We start from the raw sequence: 27093 nt of genomic DNA, 5'->3' as shown, positions 1-27093 counted from the left end.
AATCTTCTCTTGGGCAACTAGAGTTAAACAGGGAACAGGGGCTAGCAAGGGGAGAGTGGACACATGTGGATGATTTTATGTAATTCTCCTTTAGCCAGGAAGCTGAAAGCCCCGAGACCAGCTTGGCAGATTCAGGGAAATGTGTCCAGACCAGAGTGAAAAACTTTTATAATTTAAATTGTAAAAGAGACATAGAGTGAGGAGGCTGCTGGGACAGGCGAGCTGGATCACCCAGGGCTTTGCAGGCCATGTAAAGTTTTGCCTTAGAAACAATGCAGTCAGTGATTTTAAAGTGAGTAACACGGTTACACCTTCAAGTTTAAAATGTTATTTTGGCTATCGGAGATGGAAAGGAGAGATTTATTTTTTTGTATTGTTAGTTCTTTCTCTGTTGAGTGACCTTGGGCAAATAGCTTCAGGTATTTGAGCCTTGGTGAATCCATTGTCAGAATCAAGGGAAGAAATTAAATAATTTTGAAGACAAAACAGCTCTTTAAGTCTGTGACCTGAAGTACCCTGACATTCTTACTTTGTTCCTATGCCTCGGCAAATTTGATTTCCTTTAACTGTTAGCAATAACTCCTACGCCAGCTCTTAAGATAATTTGCTTTTTAAGAACCTCGCCTCAAAAGTACGATTGTCAAATGCAGTTATGAATTGGAAAAGAGGGAAGAAAATTATCATTTATGCAGATGATGTGATTGTCTCCCTAGAAATTCTAAGCATCACTTAAAAAACAGTAAGAACTAAAAAGAGAGCTCAGAAAGAAGGTGAGGTACAAATAAATCTTCAAATAATCAAGAAATTTTCTATGTACCGGCAATAACCAAGCAGAAAAAAGATAAAATCGGTTTATAATTAAATACATCTGTGGTGGGTTAATGGTGGCCCCTCAAAAGATATGTCCAACCAGAACCTGTGAATGTGACCTTATTTAGAAGTGTCTTTGCAGAAAGATCTTGGGATGAGTTTACCTGTATTACTTGGGTAGGCCCTAAATCCAATGACAAGTGTCCTTATAAGAGACAGAAGAAAAGAAAATACAAAGAGAAAAGAGAGTGAGGCCATGTGAAGACAGAGACAGAGATTGGAGTGATGCAGCCATAGACCAAGGCATTCCTGGAGCCACCAGAAGCTGGAAGAGGCAGGAAGTCTTCTCCTCTAGAGACTGTGGAGGGAGAGCATTCTTTCCGACACCTCAGTTTTGGACTTCTGGCTTCCAGAATAAATTTCTATTGTTTCAAGCTAACATGATGGTCATAATTTGTTGCTTCATCCACAGGGAACTAATACAGCACCCAGGGCCCCTAACTCCTCTCTTCCTGTGTTCCTAATCCTGGTAAAGAGAAAAACTTTCCTCTTGTTTTTTTTCTGAACGTGGATTATCTGCTTGCTCTCTCTTTGCTACAGGGACTAAATGAACCAATGTGCAGCTAAAATTATTCTCCACTCAAAGCCTGATGCAAAGGGTTCTGGTTTACAAGACAGTTAACAGAAGAGGAAGCTCAAACAGAGAAAATCACCTTCCAGATACGAGGCCTTCTTTAGTAGGATTGTACAGCCCTTGCATTTGGAACTTTTGGTTTCTCTTTGCTGCAGTTCACACCATTTCATTTTGTATCAGGACTTGTGAGAGGGGAGAGACTATACATTACCGAAGCTGAGCAACACTTGTGTGTGTGCATGCAAAGAAATAAAGAATTTGGAGTTAGAAGACTTGCTTTGGCTCTCTGCCACTGCTGCTTTTTTGATTCATTCCTGGCAACATCTGCCTTGTTTCTTTAAGCCTCAGGTTGCTTATTATGAGATGGAGTTAATGTTCCCTCCAATTTAACTTATAAAGTCAGCTTTGAAAATCAAGAGAATTAATGATACTGAAGATGCTTTAGTAAACTATGAAATGTTGAAAAAAAAAAAAAACATTTACAATAGTCAGGACATGGAAGCAACCTAAGTGTCCATCGACAGATGAATGGATAAAGAAGATGTGGCACATATATTCAATGGAATATTACTCAGCCATAAAAAGAAACGAAACTGAGTTATTTGTAGTGAGGTGGATGGACCTAGAGACTGTCATACAGAGTGAAGTAAGTCAGAAGGAGAAAAACGAATGCCGTATGCTAACATATATATATGGAATCTAAAAAAAAAAAAGGTTCTGAAGAACCTAGGGGCAGGATAGGAATAAAGATGCAGATGGAGAGAATGGACTTGAGGACACGGGGAGGGGGAAGGGTAAGCTGGGACGAAGTGAGAGAGTGGCGTGGACATATATACACTACCAAATGTAAAATAGATAGCTAGTGGGAAGCAGCTGCATAGCACAGGGAGATCAGCTCGGTGCTTTGTGTTCACCTAGAGGTGTGGGATAGGGAGGGTGGGAAGGAGATGCAACAGGGAGGAGATATGGGGATATATGTATATGTATAGCTGATTCACTTTGTTATACAGCAGAAACTAACACACCATTGTAAAGCAGTTATACTCCAATAAAAATGTTAAAAAAAAATTATCCTGCATTTAGTTTCTAGTATAACTTCAATACTTGTTTGCCAAATACGTATAACTTAAAAAAATAAATAAACCTGAGTGTGGCTTTGGTAAGAGTTTGGAATCATGGACCTCAGTGTTCTCATGTGTTCTATGAGAGAGTTGTGCTAGATCAGTACTTCTCCAGCTGGCTGACCATTAAGATCATCTGGGGAACTTCGAAAAACCACCCAAGAAAAATCCAATGATAATTTCTTGGAAAGGGGTTGACACGTACTATCTTTAATAGCTCCCCAGGTGGTACTAGTGTGAGCAGGCCAGCATTGAAAGCATTATACTAAAATCACTAAGGCCTCTGAAACTCTCAAGTTCAAGGTTGCTTTGGCTTTTTCACTATTAACATTATTCCTGTCCTTTCTGATTTTGTATTGTGAAAATGTAGCTCTCTTGGCAAAATTCCACAATCACCTAAAACAAAAAGTAAAAACAACGTGACTATTGTGATGCTCCACCTTACGTAATCGTAAGCACCCCAATATTCTCAAATATCTGGATATTTGTCACTGTGGTTGACAAGACCTCTAACTGTTTCTGTTTTCGTTTTTCATCTGAAATAAGGGAAAGAGTGAAACACATAGCACCTATTATGCTTCAGGAATTGCTCAAGACAGTTAACAGTTACTATGATACGCAATCTCAAAACTACCCTATAGGACCCTATACATAATTTATAGAGGCCTGAGGCTGAAGGAAACTCAGGAAATTTACCCAGAGAACTCAGTCAATAGGTCATTAAATCCAAAGTCAAGTTGACTATTGCCTGCTCCAAAGAATCTGCATATTTATTTTCTACCACACTAGTTTTTTGTAGTGATACTGCAAGATTTTTCATCCATAAAGAGAGTCTAGAAGTTTTTCTGGGAGACAGGGAAATTGATCAAGTGAACAAACCCAGCTTATTTGGAATATTACACAGGATTAGCCTTTATTTATCTGCTGAAAACATGATGCTCTGGGTTACAGAACATTTATCCATTTCTTTATAATTTATATTACATTTTCCTCCAAAAACCATGATCCCCTTCTATATTTCCTAATATTTTTAAAAGAACTATAAGCATATAATTGTATTGGTACTGGAGTGTTTTCGGATGATCACAGGTTCTGTCATAAAAATCTATGTTTACATTAACCGTCTCTCCAAGATGGTCCCCAATGTTCCCTGCCTCCTGCCCTTGTGTAATGTTTTCCCACAATCAATAGCGCTGATCTGTACAACCAGCAGGACATTACAGAAATGATGGTTTGACTTCCAATACTAGGGCATAAAAGGCTTTGTGGCTTCCTCCTCTTCTTTTCCTTGGATCGCTTGCTTTGTGGAGAAGTCACCAGCTATATAATGAGGATTCTGATGCATCCCTTTGGAGGTCCATATGGTGAAGAGCTGAGGTGTCCTGCTAGCGAAGAGCCCCGACTCGCTAGCCATGTGAGCGAGTCATCCTGGAAGTGGACCCTCCAGCCACAGCTGAGCCTCCGAATGATCCACCTCCAGTGGTCACTCTGAAACCTCTTGAGAGACTGAGCCAGGACTGCTAGGCTAAGCCACTTCTGAATTCCTGAACCAAAGATTGTGAGGAAATACTTACTGTTTTAGCTACTAAATACTGGGATAATTTATGCTTTAAGAGATAATTTTTTATTGGAGTAGAGTTGCTTTACAATGTTGTGTTAGTTTCTGTTGTAAAACCACTAAGTGAATCAGCTCTATGTATACATACATCCTCTCCCTCTTGAACCTCCCTCCCACCACCACCTTCCCCCATCCCACCCACCTAGGTCACCACAGAGCACCGAGCTGAGCTCCCTGTGCTATACAGCAGCTTCCCACTAGCTATCTGTTTTACACCTGGTAGTGTATATATGTCAATCCTCATCTCCCAGTTCTTCCCACCCTCCCCTCCCCCCACCGTGTCCACATGTCCATTCTCTATGTCTGCGTCTCTCTTTTCTTCACCTCTCTCCTTCTGTTCTCCTCTTTCCTTCCTTTCCTCCTTCTCTCCATTCATTCTCCTCTCTTCTCTGATCTTCCTTTTTTCTTGTTCCCCTTTTTCTATCCTCCTGACTTTCCATCATCACCTCTTTTTTGGTCCTCCCAACCTTCCTCCCTTTCCTATTTTCTCCTCCCAATGTCCCTTCCTCCCTATCACAAAGTTCTAATGAGTGCTTACTTTATGCTGGGTGCCACAGAGCTATGTAAATTTTAAAAAAACCAAAAACACAGTCCTGCCCTCAAAGGAGAGTTTAATTCTCATCGGGTTATGGACACAAAACAGATAATTGCAATGCCATTTTGTACCTTGTATAATAAATTCATGAAGTGGGAGCATAGGGAACTCCCTCTAAGGGAGTTAGCAAAGGTTCACCAGAGGGCTGGTGACAGGCAATGGAGGTATCCAGGAAGGACTCATCTGACCAAAGGTATAAACATTTGCAAAGATCATGAAGGCATGAGAGACAAGGACCAATTCGGGGAATTGCTAGTAATTCCACTTTTGCCAAAGCACAAGTTATTGAGGATAGAGTGAGAGATTAAATTATTATTTCACCCAGGACTACATAGTGAGGACAGTGATACCATAAAAGGTTTAGACTTGAACTACTCACATCAAGTTCTCTGAGCCTTGCTTTGCTCACCTGGACCGCATGAGCATAGTACCCACCTCATAAAGTCGTGTGATGATTTCAGAATACACCTTATAGGATGCCTGACATATACAGTAGGTGCTTCGTTCGTGTTTCCCTTCCTCCACCATCATACCTTTAAAACTTTAGCTCTCAAATTGTCCTCTAATGTCTATCCTCCATTATAGGATGTTGAAAGAATAACACTAGGAGAGGCATAATAATAAAGCATCAAGACGTTTCTCCATCAATATATATTGAAATGAGTGTTTCCCTGCTTTTAGTGGTCACCACTTGAGTAATTAATAGGTATCATTTGACTTTGTATCATTTAACTCTGGGGAGAAAATGGCTGGAGGATGGGAGGGAAAGAAACAACCTTTCTGAGAAGTTTTTGCTGTTAAGAGCTTCCCTTCCTGAGCACAGTGATCCTGGATCTTACCACAGTTTAGTGCATCCAGAATGTTCATGCTGAAAGCATTTCCTCTGGATAGTGATGCCCCTGAGAGGAGTGAATTCCAGGTCAGTACATCCCTTCTTTATTAGAATTCACTGCAGTTGCATTTGAAGTCCGGTGTGACTGCCTAGCCTTTTGAACTTTCTGGAAGGGGAGGTGTTGCATGAATACCAGAAATTCTTAGCTTTTCTATATGAGATACCTACTTGTGCAAAAGAGTTTATATGTGTGCCTCATCTTTTCCTCAGATGCTGTTCCCAATTCTTAGTTTCAAATATTTTTACTCCAGTTTTTTCAGACCTGTCTTCTCCATCTTATGTCTGCTTAAGATTTTAGTTTTCTGGCTGTCAGCCTCTTAAGTCTCATTTGAAAGGAATCTTAAAACTCTGTACATTTCCCAATCAGGTGCAGAGTTTAATGTGCTGAAGTTTTCCTTAGATTGTGTTTGTTCTTCTCTTATCCCTTGTGGGTAAGGACACATGGAAAATCTTAGCTGAGGTTCACATACTGGGTTTTGGGGAGACCTGGCTGTGACCTCTGTCACCTCACTGGTTGCCAGGCTTGATTCAGCTGATTGGCTGGCTGGCGGAGAGGCATGGGGGTGAGCAGAGCTGTATCCCTTCTGCACTGATGTACATACTATGAACCAAGGACTCATAGACCGTTGGAGGGAAAGGCAATACTAAAGATAATTATGTCCAATCCTTTCACTGCAGATGTAAAAAAACTTGACACCTAGGACATTGGATAGCCTTATCCAAAATCTTACTTAGAAAGAAGCAGAGAGGGAATAAAACTCTTGGATATTTTGACTCCAATTTGGAACCACAGTCTTTGTAAGTGTGCAAAACAATGTGGTTTGACAGAAAGAAAATAGATTTTGCAGTTAGACAGACATGGGCTTTGAATTCCAAATCTGCTCCCTTCTGGGGAGGTGACCTTGAGGACAGGGCCGTTGCATGGATTGTAGATACTTTATGTACAGCACTTCATACATTATAGACCCTCAATGAAAGTTAGTTTGACCATTGACCAGGAGGAGAGTGCCTGAAGAAGAACTCTGTGAGCTGCACACTGCCAAACCAATATGAGACATGACAATCCATTTTGTTAATTGATTAACCGAGTTATGTCTGGAAGCCTTGTAAATGCTTGCTGGCAACCTCTTCTGTGAGTGCTGATTTCACTCTCCAAGCTGAAATGGATTGGTGGCTTGCCTACCCTGCATTTATATTTAACAGAAAATAATCAGATTGAACTATGTAAGTTCTTCGCACTATCTTCAGAGAGAAAGATCTTGGAACCTGAAGAGGGCCAACACTTTTCTTTCCTTTCAGAGGGAGTCCAGACTACAGCCAAAACTTTTGGGATAAGAGCAACTTCTCAGGGTATCTGGACACTATGTAGTTCTCCCCACAAAACACTTGCTGTTGTATCCCTAGGAAAATGAACTCCTCTTGCCCTTTATCCTCCTCTACAAATCGTAAGAGTCCACCTTTGCATGGGACCTGATATTTCATGGAGCACTTTCGTGTTTATAGGCTCATTTTTGGTTCTCAAAATGATCACGTTAAGTAGACAGGGAAAAGATAATTTATCTTTCCCGTTTTACAAATAAGAACATTCCTCAGCAAGTATCTGCATCATTAGAGTACTTCATTGACCCTCAATGCATGTTCTTCAGTATTGTTTGTTATACCATCATGCATGTGAACCCAAATATTTGCTTAAGCTTCCATGACCTGCATCCTACCTGCCTCTTTGCCTCAGCTCCTGCATCCAACCCTCCACCTCACATTTCACACAGTAACCACGATGTGCTCCTCACAGTTGACCTCAAATCACTCTGCAGCTGGTTGTTGTGTGGATAAAATGAATTAATACACTTTAAAATGCTTAAGATAGTGACCAGCTTGCAACCGGATCATAGGAAGTGTTATCTTTTATTACTTTGTTCATATTCCCTTTATCTAGAAAATCCGTTTGAGCCTTCTTTGCATATCTCTTACACACCCTTCAAGACATCCCATGGACCACCTTTCTTTTTTGGTGAAACATTCAATTACTCCATACAAACTGAGTTATCTAGCCCTCTATGTTTTCACACTACTTCTTCATTATTGCAATCCTAGTACTTGTTACACTGTTTCTGTCTATTTTCATTTCCAGCTTCCTCTCTGGATTCTAATACAGACCTGTTTTTTTCTGCGTCTTGTTCACACTCAAATACTTGTGTCTTTTTAGCATCCATACACTTGTGACCAGTCTAGTGCCTCTTAGGCAATGCTGAACAGAAACTCTTTGGCTTGACTCAAACTATCTTTTTATCACCAACCGAACTAGAAAGTCAATGAGAAAAGAGACTGCATCTCAATCCCTTTAAATGCACCTAGCACAAGGCCTTGACTTATTGGGCACTTGATCTTCCTTGGATTTCAGGCCCTAAATTAACTTTCTATCACAGGAAACCTCAAGAGTCAGACAGCCCCACGTTCCACACAGACTTCTGTGTTGCTCTTCTCAGGCACAGAGGTCATGGCCAGATACCTTGGCATCTTCTAGTAAGAGGAACCAAATGCCTCCAGTTTCCTTCCCACTGAGAGACAGAAAGTTCACAGGGTCTACATCCTCTCTTTGCTTCTTTCACAAGCAGAAAGCACATGCCCGAGGCTCCTGTTGCTCAAAGCACCACTTCTGAGTCTTGGTAGTCAGTTGACTTCCCCTGAAGGAGATGAATTAGCCGTGAAGCCAGCCTCTACCTAGGCTCCCTGATTTGGGTTCAGTCACGGTATTTTGGGGACTAACTAGAGACAATGCAATTGATTCAGAACATATGTGGGCTTCTCAGGAAATCCTCTGTAGAAGTCATCAATAATAATAATTAAGAAACTCTCTGCTTGCAGGCTGACATAAATATAATTACATGGGTGATTTCAGCTTTAAACACAAATGGGCTTCCTGTTTGGGATTCCCAAAACAATCTGTGAGCTATCCATCTAATTATTTCTTGTAAAAGATGTCAGGAATAATAAAATGCTTCAAAAAGATTTATGAAAAGACTTGGACTTCAGGAAATGTGAAGAGTAGATGCATGTTTACATATTTTCTCTCTCCAAAACTTATCAAAAGGAACCAAAAGTGACAAAAGGATTAAAAAGAAATAAAAAGAAAACACTGTTTACCCTGAGTCTAAGGAATGGTTACCTCCCAATCAGTAACTCTGAAGAATATTTTCCAGACATAGTTCCACTTGAATCAAACAGAAAGAGAACATCACCTGCTAAAATTAGGCAAAAGGAAAATCTGCCTTTGCTAAAAGGCAAAGTTGACTTCTAGCTCACCATTATTTAACTTTGTTCTAGAAAGTAGTAGTCGATGACTCTTGTCAAGAAGGCTAAATAATTTTAAATATTGGAAAGAAGATAAAATTGTCATTATTTGTATGTGAAATGACCTTACACTTAGAAAAGAAAAATGAAAATCTATTTTCAAAAATTAGAACAGAATTCTAAGGAGACTGATATATTAAGAGTAACTTACACAAAAATTTTTCTTAAAAACGGACAGCGATATAAAGCTTTTACTTCTCTATTAATATATACATTTAATAATCTATGTGTTTAATATGAGTCCAATAAAAATATCAATTGAGGTTTTTAGAAGTAAGTAGAAAAATAAGAATAGGTATCAAAGGCAGCACAATGGGAATGAAGAGAATCTAAGCCTAACCTAAATATTTAAGTGTGCTTTAACGCTATAACAAATGTAAATGTTTTGTTCTGGTCTATGAATAGCAGCTGTTCAATCACAGGGAATAGGGAGTCTATCAATAGACTACATATGTGTGGAGACATGTAGTCTATATGATATATGATAAAGATAAAGAAATATGATATATGATATGATAAAGAAAGCATTTGAAGTCAATGGAGAAAAGAATAATAAGGGGTGTTTAGACAACTGATGAGTCATTTGGTTAAAAAAAAGATTAAGCTATACCTTCTAGCTTCCATTTACCTTAAACGAAGCATTTGAAGTTAAATATGACCACCACAAGAGTATCATTAGAAAATAAGGCAAGGCCTTTATAAGAAAATGTGACCCAAAGAAAAAAAAATAAATTTGACTAATTAATAATTTGAAAGGATTTCTTTGTGGTAAAGCTGTAATCCAAGTCAAAAGATGAACAGAAAATTAGAGACAATCATTTGCAGCACATGAAGAGAAAGGAGTTAATTTTTATGATGTATGAACATTAGGATGTTTTAAAATCTTGATGTATGAAATCACTTACAAATCACCAAGAAAATGACTCAAAACTCAGGAGCAAACAGAAAAATGATGTAAGTGGGCAGTCCATGTATCCAAAGAATTGTAAGCAATTCATGAAAGTCACAAGCATGGAAAGATGCTCAGCCTCAGCTATTAGCTCACAACTATTAGCTACCACTTTTCACAATCAGACTGGCAAGGATCAAGTAATTTGATAGTGTAGAATACTGTTGGAATTGTTGTAAAGGCATAAATTGCTTTGGGCTCTTTAGACATATCTTTGAAACTGAATACATTTTGATCAACAATGTTCTCCAGAAATTGATTTTATCCAAAGTCTTGGATAAAAGAATGTACTTTGTTGTCCTGTTTGTGTATAGTTATAGGGATGTGGTCTTAATCAGATAAACTAAATTAACCCATAGATCACAAGAACTTATTGCAACAGAATTTCATTTCTCACTCATGTAGTCAATATAGGGTATTCTTAATTGGTAGGGGACACTCTTCCAAATAGTAATTCAGGGATGTGGCTTGATTCCATTGTGTGGCTCCAACCATCTTTAATACTGGACTTCTAAGATCTCCAAAAGAGAGGGGGGAAATGTAGTTACATATGTTATTCATCAAGTGAGGATAAGGTTTATGTAAATTTTGCCTACATTCCATTGGCCAGACATCAGTTGCATGGCCGCACCCACTCACAAGGGAATCTAGAAAATGTAGCCTACATGTTCACTCAGAGGCAAAATAAACAGATTTGGTAAACAACTCTCCCCCTTGATCCACAGTTACTAATAAGAAACTAGTTAAAAAGGTTATATCACAGCTTTAAAATGAAATAACATATATATGTAAGAAAAAAATGAGCTAGATTTGCATATACCAATATAGAATAATCTCCAAGATATGTTTTAACAAAAACAAAGTAAAAAATTATGAGTAGGATTTAAAAAAAAGTTCATTAAAGATAATTACAAAAATAGATAAATTGTTCTATTTAACTTGCTAACCTGATGAATGACAGAGATAGAAGTTATGCAATATTAAGAACAAAGAGATTAAAGTAATTTTAAGCATATGTTCCATGAGACTCCATAACATTTATAAATCTAGGGGAAATTACCAAAATGTCTTCAATAAGAAGCAGAAAATTTGAACAGATCAATGATAATGAAATTAGAAAGATGATTAAAGGTATACTCAGGAATAAAGATGAACCAGAGCAAGGTAGTTTCATAGTTGAGTTCTATCTGACCTCTAAAGAACACACGCTTAAACAAAATACAATGTTATTTAAACAAAAATACAAAGGTCAGGAAAATTTGTGGGGTACATTTCCATGGGTTAAAAAATTTTCTGGATGAATACAAAAAATATTTGAAAAAGATGTTAATAGAATTGGAGGTCTGTGAATCTGAACAGGGAAAGGGAAAAATAATTGCATTGCGTACCACCTTAGACTTCTGGGATTATTTTTTTCCTCTAGTTTGGAAACAGTTTGCATGCAATATTTTTAATTAAAAAAAAGAAGATAATGTGAACAGGCAATTCCATCCTTCCTAATTTTGAGCCCAGGGCCATGCGCTGGAGTAGGTGAGTGAGTCTGGAAGACCTAGATATTAATATGTGTGGAAGGTAACTATTAGTTCCCTTCTAATAACCATTGTATATTCTTCTTTAGTTACCTAACCTTCATTTACAGCTGGTCATATTGCCACCTAGATAAAAGACTACACTTTACTGCTTCCCTTTATGTAAATTATGGCCATGTATCTAAGATATTTCCATTAAAATCAAGTTACAGAATCATGTTTTGTGCCACTTTGGAGGACTCTTGTTAAAAGGAGAGACAAGTTTTCTTCTTCCTTGTTCTCCATTTTGCTGCTTGAAAGGTGGATATTGTTAGCTGAACATCACATGGCCATCTCGAATCATGTGGTTAAACCACATCCTAAGGATGGGAGATAGAAGAAGCCTGACACTGATATCATAAAGTTGATTTATGAAACCTGGAATGCACAATTTTGGATTGTTCTATAGAGGGAAAAAAAGTCATATGATTTTTTTTTTTTTTTGCTTTATAGAGAATCTATTCTCCTCCTGTATCACCAATGAGGTTGTCATGCTAAATCAGAGTTCATATAGCTATGTATGTGTTTTTTCTCCAATCCAGATTTCAAAATGAAGATCAAAGCATGAAAGTAAGACTAGGTCTGGAGAGAATTTAAAGAAATAACCTAGGAGTCAATTTCGTAACTTCATTTTTATTTTACCAAATAGTGAAAGTAGGGCTTCCCTGGTGGCGCAGTGGTTGAGAATCTGCCTGCCAATGCAGAGGACACGGGTTCGAGCCCTGGTCTGGGAAGATCCCACATGCCGCGGAGCAACTGAGCCTGTGAGCCACAATTACTGAGCTTGCGCGTCTGGAGTCTGTGCTCCGCAACAAGAGAGGCCGCGATAATGAGAGGCCAGCGCACCGTGATGAAGAGTGGCCCCCACTTGCCGCAACTGGAGAAAGCCCTCACACAGAAACGAAGACCCAACACAGCCATAAATAAATAAATAAATAAAGTTAAAAAAAAAAAAGTATCCTCCCAAACTGTAAAAAAAAAAAAAAAAAAAAAAATAGTGAAAGTATATTCCATGAGGGCTGCTCATCATGTGGCTGGTGATACAGAATTCAGAAAACCTGAAAGAAGCTGCTCCCTCCCCCCAAAATAGAGGATTTCATTGAGAAAAGCATTTCTACATGTTTTTAAAGAAAGACTATGTTCTTCAGTTTCCTTTTCACATCAGGTATCTGACTGAATCTGGTACACAAAGCACCAACTGCCAGGCTTCTACACTAGATTCGAAGAGGAAGTTTCAAATAGAGATTAGGTAAGCAGAGTATGAGCGATAAATTGCTGGGACTAATTTTGTATAATAGTTGAAAATCACCTTGAATTTTTTCCTTGTACTGATAATATTAATATTCAAAATAATAGATATTGGACTTTTATACATTCCAGAAACAATGCTTGGACTATCTTATTTAATCCATTTAATCGTAAGAGTTAGGTCTTATTATTACCCTTATTTAGCTTGGGGATACTGTGGTATAAAGCTCGGCTAGAGACCTAACCCAAATCATACAACAGATATATAGCAACGATAGGATTCAGACATAAGCAAGACTCCAAATCCTCACTTTTATACTGTATTGACACTCACAACGTCTGCAAATAATGCATTACGTACAAGGAAGTTTAAGTTAGTGTGCAAAAGGAGGCAAAGATTATGGACATAGATGCAAAATTCTCAAACAGAATATTATCAAGTTGGATCCAATCTTCTATAAAAAGGCTGATTACAATAATTAAAATTCAAATAACGCAAGGTTAGATTAACATCTCACAATCAAAGTAAACCATTACATGACCAGAGTCAAGGAGTAAAAATAAATGAACATCTTAATAGATACAAAATGTTATAAAATTCATAAACAATTCATGGTTTAAAAAAACAACAAATTCTCAGTAAACTACTATATTAGTTTCTTATTGCTGCTGTAAAATATTACCACAAGCTTTGTGGCTTAAAACACACAGTTTTTAATCTTACGCTTCTAGAGGTCACAAGTCCAAAATGGGTGCCACTGAGCTAAAATAAAGATGTAGGGCTGCTTTCTTTCAGGAGGCTTTCGGGCAGAGTCCATTTTCTTGCTTCTAGATTCTACCCACATTCCTTGGCTTATGGCTCTCTTCCACCTTCAAAGCCAAAATTAGCCAAGTCTTTCTCACATTGCATCACTGACTCCTGACTCCCTCCTTCACTTATAAAGACTCCTGTGATTACACTGGGGGCGCGCAAATGATCCAGAGTAATCTCCCCAACTCACAGTAGAGGATTAGCAACCTTAATTCCTACCCTTGCCATGTAACATAACATATTAACAGGTCCTGGGGATTAGGACATGGACATCTTTGCGGGGGGAGGGGTGTCATTATTCTTCTTAACACAGCTAGAAATAAGGGAACTATTTTAAGGTATTATGTATTTCTTAACATTGGAGTTAGTTCTAGCCTATGAAACACTGTAACTTTATTCTTATTTTAAGCAGAAATTTAAAAATTCTTTAATCCAAAAGTTATTTAACAATTAGCCTTTCTACCAAAGAAAGATATAAGGAATTATAACTTTTTACCATTGTTGCTTATTGGCTTGACAAGTTTGTGACAGATTAGCATTAGGAGCAATAAAGAAAATGGAGACAGGGAGGTGTAGCCTTGGTGAAAAAGTATTTAGTCTGAAATGCTTCAAGTGTTCAATGCCAGATGACACAGATGTTTCCAGAACCAAGTCTACAGACCAAGCGTTGGAAAGCACATCACATACAATCTCAAGCTTGGGCTCAGCACAGCCCAAACCAAAAGCCATTCCAGGACCGGAATTGTAGAAACACTTCTTCAATATTTGTTGAATAAATGAAGAAGTAAGTGAAGGAATGAACAGATGAAAAGCTGATGCTTGAACCAATGAACATTCCCTGTTTCCTATATGTATTATTATCTTATTTATTATTAAGCCCATGACTGGGCCTCCCAAGAACGGGTTATCCACGAACTAATAGTGTGTAGATAAAGGACTTGAATCTGCCTTATTAGGCCAAAAGGCAGTCTTTGGAAGATGCTTGATATTTTTGTGGCCCTATAATTTATTGTGGCTGGAAACATTTGTCTTAAGTAGACACAGCTTCGTGGAAATTTTCCTGAAATACTGGCAAAACTCCTCTAATGCTGAGGATATGTTCCAGAAAAGTTGGGCGCCTGTCAAATTAAATCATAGGTTAAATACTGAACTAGAAAAAAAACGCAATTTTGCAGGCAAACTATGGTCGCTTCTGCAAAAATATAAAAATAACTCAGTGTGAAAGGAATCATCATATATTCTAAAATGAAAAAGGCAGGGTACATTATGTCCTGTATAATCAGTTATATAGGAAGGATATTCATATATATAGTTATATTGTTTCATACGATTGGGGTAGATTTTGATTATATTATTTTTGCTTCAATTATTTCATAACTTTAAAAGAGAACATATATCTGTCATGGCCTAAGTGAAATCTTATTACATTAAAAGAAAATAATCGCCTTTCTCTAAGCAGTGCTTTGCATTTGGAAGCCCTCATCCAAAAAGCTTAGAGGATCACTAAATCTGTTTACACAATGTCACATGCCCTCTAAGCTTGCTCCAGCCACTACATTCTTTTGCTTTCTTCCAGAGATCCTACGTTCCTCTTCTGTGATCTTGTATTAAAATTGTCTATCTACACAGCTAGTCCACGAGCCCTTTGAAAGCAGAATTTTACTGATTTTTTTCTACTCAGCACTTAAGCAGTGCCTTCATCATAGTTGGAATTAATTCTTGCCTGTTTAAAGTATGAAAAATGTTTCATCTTGCCCTCAGACACCAAGTGAGCGCCTGTTTGATTGCTGACTTTCTCTCTTAGAGGCGTAGAGTCTCTGGTGTCAGATTCCTAGGTTTAAATCCCTGCTCTACTAGCAGGACTGCCTCTAACAAGTTACTTTTATCTATGGGGTCTGGTGAGAGAAGAGAGGACAGACTCAAATTGGATAACTAGAGAGGAATTTAATGTAAAAACTATTTACAAAGTATGGGTTGAGAGTAAGAAAGTCACAAAGGATTGTGCAGAACCCCAGGGTTACTACTAGGTGGTTTTCTTTACCACCCTAAAACCTGAAGGGACAAGGAGAAGAGGCAAAGAGAACTGTCCAAAGAGAAGGGACCCTGCGTCCCTAGGTGAAACCAAGCAGGGCCCTGGGGGGCTCCTGGGCACGTAAGCCTTTCTGTGTCCCCCATTTCTTGTTTGTAGGGAACAGATTGCAGCCTCCATGACCTTCCCTGAGTTCCAAAGGGCAGATTCAAACAGTTGCTAATCAGGGAAGGGAGGGGATGCAGAGACAAGGGAGGAACACTCAAGAAACAATAGTGCAGCCTTGGGGCAGGGTCGTGGTTCCCCCTCAAGGGATACACATAACAACATCTTTGAGCTCTTTATAGAACTAAAACCTCCAACAAACGGAAGATGAAGCAATCCTCATTCCAGAGAGAAGGTCATGATTTGATAGCCTCGAGAACCAGAGAAGCTTATCAGGAGAACACCTGAAGCCAGATTGAAAGAGTGCAGGCCCTGCACACACTCTAATCTTATCAGCAACCCTGCCCTTGAACCAATTGCTATAAAACTCCTCACCAAAGCTTCCTGGGTTGGGACACATAGTTTTTTGGGTCAGGAGCCTGCCGTGTCCCCCTTTGCCTGGCAAAGCAAAAAAGCTCTTCTTTTCTATTTCACCCAAAACTCTGTCTCTGAGATTTGATTTGGCACCAGTGCAGAGGCTGAGCTTTCAGCATCGAAGGTTGAGGGATGCAGTCAGTTACATGACTCTACAGGGAGGGATGCATGACAATTTCTTCCTCCCTCAGGTCTCCAGCTGAGGCTTTCTGTGGCTTTGAACCCAACTGGATGTCAAAGGGCAAGGAAGCATGTGGAAGCATATTGCTCCACAGGTGGAGGAGATGGTGAACAGAGCAGGAGAGAGAGCGTGTACCACTGGAGAGTCAAACAGAGCAAGTCCAGGGCATCACCTCACCTCCTGTTGCTCTGGTTGTTCATCTACAATGGAAGTGGATTGAGCGATAATAGTACCTTTTGGCACAGAACTGTTCTGAGCATTGAAATAGTTAACACATGTCAAGTGCTTTGAACAGTACCTGAAACATAGCAAACACTCAAAACATTAAATATTAATATTGCTTTTCCTCTGCTCACCATGATGTATGCTACCTGTGTTCTGACACCTGTTCTCCAACATATTGTTTGCCTTAAACTTTTTTTTTTTTTTAATGAGTTCATCTGGACCTTCGACCTATGGATAATGTCTTCATGCTGTTGAATTAATTAAATAAAGAGGCCATTAGACTGAGGTTGTTCTAATGCCTTAGTAGTTTAGTGAACAAACCAAAACCTAAGACTGTAAATACTTCAAGGATAAGAAGTTGAAATCTAAAGGCAACCAATCACAAAAAGCCAACTGGACTCTCCCATGTAAGGCAACCGCTTATGCTATAGCCAATCAAATACTCTTTTCTTCTTTCTCTTCTCTATCAGTCTTTCCCCCACCTCCTATTAGTAGAGCACTCCTAACCACTTCCAGTTTGGTGCTGCCCAATCTGAATCCACGTTTGTGCCAATAAGCTCTTAAAATTTTTGAACATGCCTCCTTTTATCTTTGAACAATACCTGTTTTCCCACTGTTGTGTCTCCGTCCTTGCTGCTCTCTGCAGACCACAAACTCAGTCTGTTATTCTGGCACAGATATTTACAGTCTAACCTTTTCCAAACTGAACAGTCTATTTGCTGTTCAGGACTTTTCTTTGTAAGTTGGTTAGAAATAACTTAGTTAAAACTTTTCAAAGTGTAAGACAAATTTGTTACCCAGATGTTATTTTAAACACCCTTTCATCATTCTGTTTTTCATGCAGCCAGATAATTATAAAGACCTTTCATATTCCTTCGGTACAACATGCATTATTAAAATACATTCACAAAGAAATTTTATTTACTCTTCATGAGTACTTTTAGTGGTTGGCAGATGGGGCATAATTACCCCATATTATACATAAAGAGATTGAGGTTCAAAAAGTTGTACATTACTGCTTAACCACAGAGCTAGTGGCCACCACTGGAGTAGAATTAGGTCTCTTGATTCTACTGGACCTTGCTGGATTCCTAATTTAGAGCTAGAATGGATTCTAGAGATCATATTTTAATAATCATTGCACTGTTTATTATTTTTTTTGTATACTGTGTCTCTCATACTAGACTAAACTGTGTACATGACCCTCCTCAATACTGTGGCATATAAACATTATAAGTCACTTGCAAAAGTTCTTGAAGTTAGCTAGTAGCGCAACTGGTACTCTAATCCAGATCTTCCCATGCCTAGGTAAGGATGTTTCTAATTTTGCTTATATAATCTACAGGTTCCTCATTATTCATAGAGACCATGGAAGGTTTTATATTCCCCCCCTTTTTTTGTTTATTCTCTCTGCCACATAGTGAAATCTGGTCTATATATTTATATGATGTCTATGTTTAAGTAGGAGATACTTCATTTCAAAATATTATTGAGTCCAGGATAGACTCACACATATACGGTCAAATTATTTTTTACAAAGGTGCAAAGGCAATTCGTTGAAAAAAGAATGGTGTTTTGAACTAGAACATTTATATATCCATGTGCAAAAAGACACCTCTATCCATTACTCACACACGATACAAATATTAGTCCGCAATGAATCATATACCTAAAGATAACATTTCCAGAAGAAAACTTAGAAGAAAATCTTTGTAAACTAAGATTAGGCAAATATTTCTTCAATATGACACCAAAAGCACAATCTAAAAAAGAAAAATAATGTTAAATTGGACTTCAGCAAAATTAAAAACGTATGCTCCTCTAAAGATACTGTAAGAAGATGAAAAGGGAAGCCATAGACTGGGAGACAATTTTTCCAAATCCCGTATCTAATAAAGGACCTGAAAATATAAAGAACTCTTTGAACCCATAGTAAGAAAACAAACAACCCAACAAAATATCAGCAAAAAATTTGAACAGACACTTCAGCTCAGATGATATGTATGCAAATAATTACATAAAAGTTTAAAAAATTATTAGCCATTATTTTATGCAAATAATTACATAAAAGTTTAAAAAATTATTAGCCATTATTTTATGCAAATAATTACATAAAAGTTTTAAAAATTATTAGTCATTAGGGAAATGCACATTAAAATCACAATGAGATACTATTACACGCCTACTGAAATGACAAGCCAGTGAACAAAAAAACTCCACAACCTGACAATTCCAAGGACATGAGGATGTGGAGCAATGAAACTCTCATAGATTGTTGATATGTAAGCAAAATGGTACATCAACTTTTGAAACCAATTTAACAGATTTTTATAAAGTTAAATGTATACTATACGTGACTTGGCAATCCTACTCCTAGGTAAACACCCAAGTGAAATAAAAACTGATGTTTGCACAAAAACCTGTATGCAGATACTTGTCATGGCATTATTCCTCTTTGCCAGAAGTTAGAAACAACCCAAAAGGCCATGAGTTGACGAACGGATGCAAAAATTGTGTTATAACAATATAATGGACTACTACTCAACAGTAAAAAATAAAGATCTGCTGACACTCATGACGACATAGATAAATCTCAAAAGGCATTATTCTAAATGAAATAAGCTACATTCAAAAGGCTACATACTGCATAATTCTATTTATATAACATTTTTGCACAGGCAAAACTATAGGGATGGAAAACAGATTGGTGATTGCCAGGGACTAGGAATTGATTACAAGCAGGCGTGGGGAAACTTGGGGGGTGATGAAACTCTTCTATATCTTGATGGTGGCAGTATGTATAAATTTGTTAAAACTCACAGACTCTTAAACAAATGGTAAAGTTTTTGCATGTAAATTATAGCTTGATTTTAAATAATTGAAAAATATTATTGTGTGATACGCACAACGAATTAAGCCCTTTCAAGAAAAAGACAAAAGAAAGAAAGAAAACAATGAAAAAGGAACAGAAAAAAGAATTGAGATGAGAGGACAATGAATAATCACGGATATACAAGAAAGGGCAGTATGTAGATGCTGGTGCGGAATAACCTCCCAATCCTTGCACTCCCAGCTTTGAGGCAGCCTTACAAGTCACTCTAGAGCCTTGAAGTCTGTAATGATTAGAACCTGGGGGCACTACGTTTCACCTTTAACGATTATTTCCAGGAGTCGGGGTGAGCGTGGCACTGGCATCCAGGCCTCTCCAGCCATTGTAAAGACCTTTTTACCTGTACTACCCTTGAGTTTCAAGGGCAAGTTTTAATTTTTATTTTTGTTTGGTTTTTTATTATTAATTTTTATTGTAGTGTGGTTGCTTTACAATGTTGTGTTGGCCTCCACTGCACAGCAAAATGAACCAGCCATACATATACAGATATCCCGTCCCTTCTGGACTCCCTCCCATTTAGGTTACCACAGGGCATTAGGCAGAGTTCCCTGTGCTATACAGTATGTTCCCATCAGTTGTCTATTTTATACATAGTATCAACAGTGTATATGTGTCAATCCCAGTCTCCCAATTCCTCCCACCCAACCCCTTTCCTCCTTGGTATCCATACATTTGTTCTCTACGTCTACATCTCTATTTCTGCTTTGCAAATAAGATCACCTATACCATTTTTCTAGAGTCCACATATATGCATTATTATACGAAGGGCAAGTTTTATTAACAGAAAGTGATCCATGGCTCAAAAATACTTGCAAAACTGCTGACCTCATCAAAATTCTTTCCTATTTTTAGAAAGATTTAGAGATTTCTCTGTGTTCCCCTAGCTAGCTAGTAGCAGAGCTGGCTCTGGAACAGAAGAGGCAAACTCAAATATCTACAGGACCAAATAACCTAAATGAGTGACGTGGGCAGGGAGGACACTGTAGCAAACAGGAGTGTCCATCCTTCTCAAGGGGCCTGACGACTGCCGTGCAGGTGTGTAGGCCCAGAGCCACCAGAGCTTTTGAGGTTTTTTTTTTTTTTTTTTTCCTCAAAAGAAGCTTGGAATCTGGATTTTCTTATGCAATCTCTTGATTTTTAAAAGTTGTTAACCAGTTCCAATTTTGTTCACACACTGTCTTCATAAATAAAAACCATCTGTCTGTTAGCGGGGACTGGCTGCAAGCGCCTGGTTTGTGAGCCCTGGTCTGAACTGGATTCCCAAGCCCATGCTGTTTTCTTCACATCTGATGGTCATCGACCTCACTCGAGCTGTGAGCTCTGAAACCACAGAAGTAAAAGCTGTTCTTTATCCTCAGAACCATCTGGGCAAATACCCTCAACATCAAACCAAATGGCAGGGCTTCTGGATATAGGAAATCCCTCACTGCATGCCCTTTCCCCAGACATGCTCAAACAGTCCACTTCTCCCTTCCACCATCAGACAAATCCTACAGATGTCTTACAAGGCAGCCTCCTCTTGAGTGAAATGGCAAAGTTCTTGCCTAGGGAGACTATAAATTACGTTTTCTCTTTGAATGGCAGTGCAGAATAGTGTAAAGGGCACACGCTTGGGAATGAGACAACCACTCACCAGCTGCATAACCTTGGGCAAAGTACCTAAAAATTCTCAAAGCCCATTTTCCTCAATCATAAAATGAGGATGGCGGTACTTAAAGAATGGAATTGTTATAAAGATTCAATCATATACTATTTCAAGCACAGTGGCTTGTCATTTATGGCTTTTCTTGTCATTGATATCTTACATTTTTATTATTATAATAATACATATTATTATAAATACTTGGGCCAGAGTCTGGGCTCTGACACTTACTAGCCCTGAACAATTGTGGGCAAGTCGCATAACCTCCCCGAGTCTGTTACCTCCTCTGAAAACTGAGAAATCAAATACCTAGCTCAAAAAGCTCTCGCTCATTCTTGTCAGTAATATTGTATCAAGGGGGATTAACACAGTCTGTGGCCTATGGTACCTCTCAATAAATAATTTTTACGACTATATCACTCTTATAGATATGTCTTTGTCAGTCTCACTCAACAATGTCAATTATGTGCTTATGGTCTCTTGTCTGCAAGGGATCAAGCTGTGCAGTCCTTTTGCAGGAAGTTAGGAAGATGTCCAAGCACTCATTTACCAAATAAGAGAAATGCTGGCACCAGGCCTGGACATCCAACCTGCTCTGGATGTCAGTGGAAGATCACTTTGGAGCATCTGTCTCTTTAATTGTGAAATGGAGCCAGTGTGTTTTGCTCTCCCAAGATTCTGGGACTAGTAGGAAGCCCCCTGGAGACCCCTTAATCTCTCAAAGATACTAAACTGAATCCTTGCATAGATGTTCAGCTGAAACCTGAGGTTGGGATAAAGTCCATTTAAACTTTTAAAGCTCTCTGTGTGGGACTAGACAAAGCTCTTAAATATTTTATGGACCCCTAGACAGCTACTTAAAGCGACTATGGCTCCCTGAGAGCCAGGCACAGCAGTGAGTTGTGAAAACACAGCCTGATAGATTTTGTCCATTCATATAGCACTCAATCGGCCATCTCACGGCATCCTCTGCAATGTTTCCTTGCACCTCAACATGCCTTTTCATGAGACTATACCCGGGCTCCCCAGTTGGAGTGCAGGGCCCCCAAAACAAGACCACTGTCTCCAATGTTATGATGATCATTAACACATAAAAGATGATAGAGTTTAACAAAAGTTACACCTTTGATCATTAACACATAAAAGATGATAGAGTTTAACAAAAGTTCCACCTTGATTTTCCATACTATTTCATCAATTAAGTATATTATTATTACATTAGCTTCTGCTTATAGATGAGGAAACTCAAGCTCAGAAAAGTTAAGTGACTTTCAAGAAAACACTATTTGAGAAAGTGGCAGGGCTAAGTTTGGACCCAGACCCATCTAATTTCAAAGCCAATGCTTAAGCTACATGGTGAGTCAACATCCCTTAGGATGTGCCAGGAAGAAGATTTTTTTTTTTTTGGTAATGTTGAAGGAGCTTGGCTATAGTTTGTTATGGTCATCTGATAACTGGGATGGAACCCTATTTTTTTGGACTCAAATATGCAGATCTGTGTTAAGGAGGTTGAATCGCTAGGGGAAATGACCCAGCTGGCTTTCATAGCCTCCTTTTTGCTAGATTTCTTTTCATAATTTCCACAATCACTAGCATTTTGCTACCCATAGACTCATCCCCAGAGGACATGAGTCCCAGGTAAATACAACATTAGGGCTGTCTTCAACCTTCTTATATTCTTATGTAAAATCACAGAAAATAATTATTCATAAGGATAGATCACTATAAAGAAGAAATCTATATCTAATGGAAATAGGTGAGACAGGAAAAGGCCAGTTTTGTTTTGTTGATAGGGGCAGTCAGTTGAGTACCTACATGAGGGGTGTGTGTGTGCGTGTGCATGTGTGTGCTGTGCTACAGTCAGAGGTATTCCTTCTGTCTGATGCCCAATGTCTGTCTCTCATAAGCTCTCAGCAGCTTTAGCTGTAGCAGGGTGGGAAGCCCCAGGATTAGTCACTAAATCATTCATTTTGCAAATTTACCGTGAATACCTTCTGTGAGTAAGGCATTTGCTAGAGGTGAGGAATACAGAGATAAAAGAGCCATCATTTCTGTCTTCAAAAAGTTTCTGGTCAATTAGAGTTGTCACAGTTTGTACTGGGTTGCCTAATTATGGGCCGAGGAATAAAATGTTACAGATGGGGAGACTGAAGCACAGAGAAAAGAACAACTCTACCATGGTCACAGATCTGGGTCTGGAACATGAATTCAAGTCACCTCTTCCTAATCCAATGCCACTGCTGTCACACCATGCAGTTTCTTAGACATTCAACAGAGATCTGTTGGAAGAATGTATGCGCTTGGTGGCAGAGAGGTGAAGAGGCAGGAAGAAGAGGAAAGACAGGGAAGTGAGGTCATCTAAGCTTTTGAAGCTGAGCTTTTTGGCCCCAAAACCCAATACAACAGGAAGCTACTGAACAGATGTCAGGAAAGTGATGAGGTTTTAAAGGCAGAGGGTGGGACTTCCCTGGTGGCGCAGTGGTTAAGAATCCACCTGCCAATGCAGGGGACACAGGTTCGAGCCCTGGTCCGGGAAGATCCCACATGCCGCGGAGCGACTAGGCCCGTGCACCACAACTACTGAGTCTGCGCTCTAGAACCTGCGAGCCACAACTACTGAAGCCCACGTGCCTAGAGCCCGTGCTCCGCAACAAGAGAAGCCACCGCAGTGAGAAGCCCGTGCACCACAACGAAGAGTAGCCCCCGCTCGCCGCAACTAGAGAAAGCCTGCGCACAGCAACAAAGACCCAAAGCAGCCAAAAATAAATAAATAAAATAAATTTATAAAAAAAAAAAGGCAGAGGGTGGAGCCCCTCTTCTATAGACATCTATATCTTTGAACAGTATATTTTTTCATATATTCCTCAATATTATTAAGTTTTCAGAAGTGAGGATGTGCTTTTATTCACTGCATTAATTAGATTTCAATTTTATGCTCCCTACTCCTGAAAGAAAATTTGAGAAACTGGATACTAAACCTTTTGAGAACTACCAAAATGCAAACATCAAGAGCATGGGGGAACTTGAGGGAGGTGAGGGGAGATAATCTTCCTAATTTCTTCTGCACTGGGCAATCATACGTTTCCTGAATGAATCATTTGGCTCCTCAGAGGAAAGAGATTTGGAAGGATGTCTGCAGCCCAAAGTTGTGCCAGTTCTGTGGCCACCTCTTTTCATCTTGCACGGAAAAAAATGCCTTAGCACTTCATTGAGGGTGCAATGTTACCATTAAAAGGGGAACTGACAGGCCATTGAGTGAAGAACACTGAAGTGTTGGCTCAGCTCCCACAGAGCTCAAGCAAGCATTCTAAAAGAGGTGGCTGAATAAACTACTCAACATCTGTATCCTCACTGGAAGCAGCTCAGTGATTGTGGGAGATAATTGTGTACCACTGTGTTTTCTTCTTGAATTAGTTGATGTCTTGATCTTTTTCTTGTAGCTAGACAATAGCATCATAGAACTTAAAGACCAACTGTTCATTATCCATATTTTATATAAGGGAAAACTGAGGCAGTACCGAGCAAAGGGAATAACTTTCCCTCAGATATTCAAAAAGTTAGTGCCAGAGTTAGAACTAGAATGCAGATTTCCTCACTTGTGCTCCAATAAACTGTATTTCTACCCCAAAAGCAGGGTCTAAGACTCTCAATATTTTATATTTTCTCCACTTTTCCACAGGACTTATTACAGTGTGGAACCCACATTAAACACTCTACTAAATATCTAAAATGATAGAAATACTAATTTTAAATGACTTTTATGTTGAAATAAAACTTCAGGGATCACCTAGTCCAGTTCCCTTAATTTCCACACGACTGAAAGTTTGGAAAGTAGAAATAAGTTGTACAAAGTCATACAGTCATTAATGGCAGAAGTCTGCTTTATAGCTGGAATGTAGCATCTTGATCTTAAAACGAGTATTGGCTGATGGATAATGGTTATTTCATTACAACCCAAATGCTGGTATATGATGTGTTTATCATCCCCTGCTTGCTTAATGGAGAGAATGAGAAGTTTTGAGTCAAAAGATTTTCATTTGCCTCTTAAATGGTAATATGTCTGTATAAGGATCTCTGAATATATCAGACAAAAGTTTCCACTAGTCATTCTGGTTCTTCAGCATCTAGAATCTAATGGCATCCAGAGGCTGGTCACACAGTATAGTAGAAAGATCACAGAAGAAAAAATAAGGTTACAAGGTAATAACAGATTGAATGTTGGATGTCCAGTTCAGGATATACTGGTGGAAATATACAAAAGGAAGAAAAATATGGTCTAGAAAACAGATTCTGCTGTAATCAGCATATAAAGAATATTCTGAATCCTCATCTGACAAAATAAAGAATGAGATGAATCAGATGACCTGGACCAAATTCTGTCCTTAAAAGAGGGAAGCAAAAATATTCTGATGGAGAAAATTTGAAAAGACTGGTTAAGGGATGTCTTAGTTAGTTTGAGCTGCTATAACAAAATTGCATAAACTGGGTGGCTTACATAAAACCATTTCTCACAGTTCTGGAGGCTGGAAAGTCTGAGATTAAGCTGCTGGTAGACATGTGCCTGGCTTTCAGACAGCCATCTTCTTGCTGTCTCCTCATATGGCAGAGAGAGAGAGCTTTGGTCCCTTCCTCTTCTCATAAAGACACTAATCCCATCATTACCCACCCCGGTCCCAGCTCCAATGACTTCATTGAAGCCTAATTACTTCCCCAAATCCCAGCCTCCAAATACCATCACATTGAAGGTTGCGGTTTCAACATATGGATTTGGCGGCGGAGGGGGAGGGGGGGGCGCGGACACAAGCATGTAGTTCAGGAAGAGTGGTGAGAACACGTCCAGAAATACACAAAGGAACCCCCATGTGGCACTGTGTGATTAGCTGATATCATTAAAGAGTATAAAGTGTAATGGTACCATTTCATGGGGCTGTGGCACCTTCTCCTGGTGGTATGCCTGGGCATACAAGTAGAAATGTAGCCCAAGGACATTAAGGATTCACTGGAGATGTGTCAAGGGACCTAGGCTCAATAGGGGCTGAAGGAAAACTAAGAGAAGGACAGGAATTTTTCTGGAGCAAAGGAAAGTTTCAGAGATTTAGAGGACAAATAAAGCCAAAGAGCAGGCCTGGTGGAAATAGGGCAGAGAGAAATCTCAGAGGAGAGGGAGTCATGGTCAAAGCCTGAAAGGCTGACAGTTAAAATTTTATATATGGGAAAACTCATTTCAGGAATGGAGCGGTTCCAATTGACTATATTAGAAAATGTTCCTGAAAAGGAGTGGAGTGTGATGTCTGGGGAAGTCAGGGAGGTGAAGGAAAGTTAAAATAAGAGAGTGGATGAATTATCAACATAGATGATGACGTTTCTTATAATGATATTAGATATGAGAAGGGAGAGAAAGACTGTGCAGTGCTTGACAAAAGGTCAGTTGAATTACAGAGAGCTGTCAACAAAGTAGCAGATGCTGGCAAGGGAGAAGGGTAGAGGGGTGTCCAAGAATGGCAGCAAGCCAGTACAGATTAACTGGCCTATGACTCCTCTATGGAAAGGGGGCCTTGACAGCTACATTCAAGTCAATATAAGTCTGCCCTTGTTAAGGCACCTATAGTTCAGAAGCAGGCCTGGGGCATAATTATATTGAATATCAATATAAATCTCTTCTCACAGTGGGATTACACCTCTTCTGGATTAGAGAGTGTGATGATATTCAGTGTTTGCCTTTCCTCTAGATTTTAAACTCCAAAAGAGCAGGGATGGCCACTTTCTTATTCCTTGTGTTGAAATATAGTAGATGATCAATAAACACTTATAGTTAGTTGAATAAATAACGATACAAGCAAGCATGATAATGAATGGCCTTTATCGAACCAGACACTCTTCTAAGTGTTCACACACACATTAACTCATTTAAGATTCAATATAATCCTGAAGGAAGAAATGTTAATTCTGA

At 38.9% G+C, this 27093-nt stretch overlaps 1 long non-coding RNA gene across 1 annotated transcript; it reads left to right on the top strand.

Moving 5' to 3' along the window:
• Window positions 1-4467: 4467 nt before the first annotated feature.
• Window positions 4468-25933, top strand: LOC309647122. Its single transcript, XR_014255824.1, has 2 exons — window positions 4468-12206; window positions 12556-25933. It is a non-coding gene; the product is annotated as an uncharacterized lncRNA (long non-coding RNA).
• The last annotated feature ends 1160 nt before the right edge of the window (window positions 25934-27093 follow it).

The sequence above is a fragment of the Balaenoptera physalus genome (genome assembly GCF_965194825.1).
Source record: "Balaenoptera physalus genome assembly, chromosome: 17".
NCBI lineage: Eukaryota > Metazoa > Chordata > Mammalia > Artiodactyla > Balaenopteridae > Balaenoptera > Balaenoptera physalus.
The sequence above is the reverse complement of the archived record's forward strand: the minus strand, read 5'-3'. Positions and strand labels throughout refer to the sequence as shown.